General features: G+C 34.6%; 1 non-coding gene across 1 annotated transcript; it reads right to left on the bottom strand.

Moving 5' to 3' along the window:
• Nucleotides 1-2,278: 2,278 nt before the first annotated feature.
• LOC124887594 lies at nt 2,279-2,385 on the bottom strand. Its single transcript, XR_007045360.1, has one exon. It is a non-coding gene; the product is annotated as a small nucleolar RNA R71 (small nucleolar RNA).
• Nucleotides 2,386-2,992: the final 607 nt, after the last annotated feature.

The raw sequence follows: 2,992 nt of genomic DNA, 5'->3' as shown, positions 1-2,992 counted from the left end.
TCACCGACTATCCTATTCTAGTTCAATAATTGAGAAAAAGTAAACAATAAAGTTTTATAATTGTAAACTAAAAAGAAACTAAACTAATGTGGAAAATTAATGACTTAGGACAATCAATTAATAGAATCCTAGCGTTAAGGCTTACTGATCTTGGGCTATTTATATGACCAATTGCAAATATTCACCCAAAATATCACTTGTTCTGAGAGTTAAATTGTGCCATTTTGATATTATGTGAGCCTTAATTGCATTCTCTATCTAATGGATATGATTAGTGTATGCAGGATTGAATTTTGATAGAATCGACTGAGATTGAATGCATTAAAGAGGTATGACAATAAAAGGTGCAATAAAGGAAGTGGAACATGGTTTGGGAAGAAAACAAGGAAGAGAAAAGCTCTAGGATTCAATTTTTGGTAGCCATCGCATCGCTCTGACATGATAATCACCAATGCTCATGTTTTGAAGCCTAGTGCATTACGGTAGAAGTGCAATCAGTAAATGTCACAATCTAGTACCTCACCGTGATACTACCGTGACGCGGTAAGGATCAAATCCACATTTGTCACAAAATAGAATCCCATTGCTATTGCACCACATCACGATGGAAATAGCGATGAGGAGGATGTCGCGACACAGTATGAACAAAAAATGGGTTTTTCAACCCAACTATATAAGGAAAAATTCACTACAATTGAGGATACTCTTGGCAAGCATAGCAGCAATGGAAAAGCATAAAATTCTCTCTTTTAGGGTTCTTATTCTTTCTTTTGAACTTCTTTACTTCAAGATTAATCTTGGGTACGATTGATTACTTATTTTTGATGTTGAATTCAAACATGAGTTACTAAATACCCTTGTTCTGGGGTTGAGGCCAAGAACATGATTACTCTTTGATATTCTTTACCGTAGTTTCTTTTTGGATTGTCATCTGGGTTGTTCTTAAATTATTAAGCTTACTATTTTGATGAGTGGCCACCATTAGAATAAATCTATATTTCTTTGTGAATCTGTGAGGAGAATCGTAGGATAGAATGAAGAAACTAAGGGGAAAATTTCTTATCTTTTTATGTAATTGGGGTTGGAATTAGCATCTAGGATAGAGATATACCTAGAAGCCTTTCTTGGCTTAATTGCAAGAGGAAAACTTTATAAATCTAGAAGAATTGTTGTATCTTTGCGAGAGTGGTATTTGCAATATTCAATATATAGAAGATTTGAGGTCGGGAGGCCAAAATTATAGCATAAACCATGCAAATCAACAACCTGATAACCAATTAGACTGTGATAAGAATAGAGATTTGTATGATTGTTTGATATGCCTCAACCCTGGAATTCATATCATTACTGTTTACAACCATTTCTTACTTTGATCTAGTGATAAACTTTTATTTCTTATTTATTAATTTACATTCTTTTTCTTAAATTCACAATAATATTGATAATTTACAGCATTTAATACCTTGTTGCCTAAAACTAAAAGTTGGGTAAATTTCTAGTTGCTTAGTCCTCGTGGAATGATATCTAACTATCTAATTTAAAATATTACTTGTATGATCACGTGCACTTGCGTGTGCGTTGGAGTTGCAACATGTTTTTGGCTTCGTTGCCGGGGACTAATATAATTAGTAAATTGCAAAATTTTTGTTTTTTGATAATAAGCTTAAGTCTTAACAAGTTGATCTTAGCGGCTAAATTTTTGTAGGTTAAACTGAATACAGGACTGGAAAGAGATAAATAGTTGGTATTGCCTTTTGCAGAACCAGAACAAATCTTTCAACAAAGGCAAAGACCTCAATATCCAAATCAAAAAGACCAAATGGCTGAAATGAGAGATCCAAATGAACCTATTTATCCAAATGCAAGAAATATCCTGCCTCTAGTTATCCTATTTATTCCTACTCAAATAGCTATTAGACCTATTCATGAGGTGTCAATCCCACTCATGAACCATATGAGGAACACTATTCGCAAACCCAAACCAGGTGGTCAATTTAAATTAAATCAGAATATGGTGCAATTGCTGAATTCAGCTGGGCAGTTCCATGGCCTTTCACATAAAGACCTGCAGCAGCACATACAGAACTTTCTGGAAATAAGCGATACTTATATTTTAGAAGGGGTGAATTCTGAGTATGTCAAATTGACACTCATCCCTTTTTCTCTAATCGGGGAAGGAAAAAGGTGGTTACATGATGAACCACTACTCTTCATCACTTTATGGGAAAATCTAGCTCACAATTTCATTGTTTGATTCTTTCTATCAGGGAAGACGGCATGTTTGAGAAGTGAGATTCTGAGTTTCAGACAAAAAGAAGGAGAGAATTTCTGCAAAACTTGGGAGAAATTTAAGGGTATGCTCAGAAATTGCCCTCATTATCGTCAGTCTAATGATGTTCTTATTCATACTTTCATTAATGGGTTTGATCAAAATACAAAGATTATCTTGAATTTAGTAGTAGGTGGGCAAGCTTTTGAAAAGACTTATGAAGAATTATACACACTGTTGAATCGGATTTCATAGGGGAATCCTGATTGGCATGCTGATTCGAGGAGTTCTCCAAGGAAGTTTGCAGGGGTATTAGAGGTAGAGTAATTTACCATATTAAAAGAACAGATCAAAGTAATGAAAAAGTATATGATGACTCGGCTTAATAACATAAAGTTGGGGGTTCCACAAGCAATAGCTACATCTCTTGCAGTCCAATAAGAGAATTCTCGGTGTGATGTTTATAGATGTAGTGAGCATGCAGTAGATGCTTGTATGGCTAATCTAGATTTTGTCAATAATGTGGGGAATTTGACTCATCAAGGACAACAAAATTTTGGTAACACGTACAATTCCGACTAGAAGAACCATCCTAATTTATCATGGGGTGAAAATCAGACAAGACCACTAAATAGTTTAAGGGGCTAGTACAACAAAATCAAAAGAAGGTTCGGAATAATTAGGATACTGCTCAAGATAATAATATGGAGGAGATGATGAAGA

Source organism: Capsicum annuum, chromosome 9 (assembly GCF_002878395.1).
Source record: "Capsicum annuum cultivar UCD-10X-F1 chromosome 9, UCD10Xv1.1, whole genome shotgun sequence".
Taxonomy (NCBI): domain Eukaryota; kingdom Viridiplantae; phylum Streptophyta; class Magnoliopsida; order Solanales; family Solanaceae; genus Capsicum; species Capsicum annuum.
This window is presented reverse-complemented; position numbering and strand designations above follow the sequence as displayed.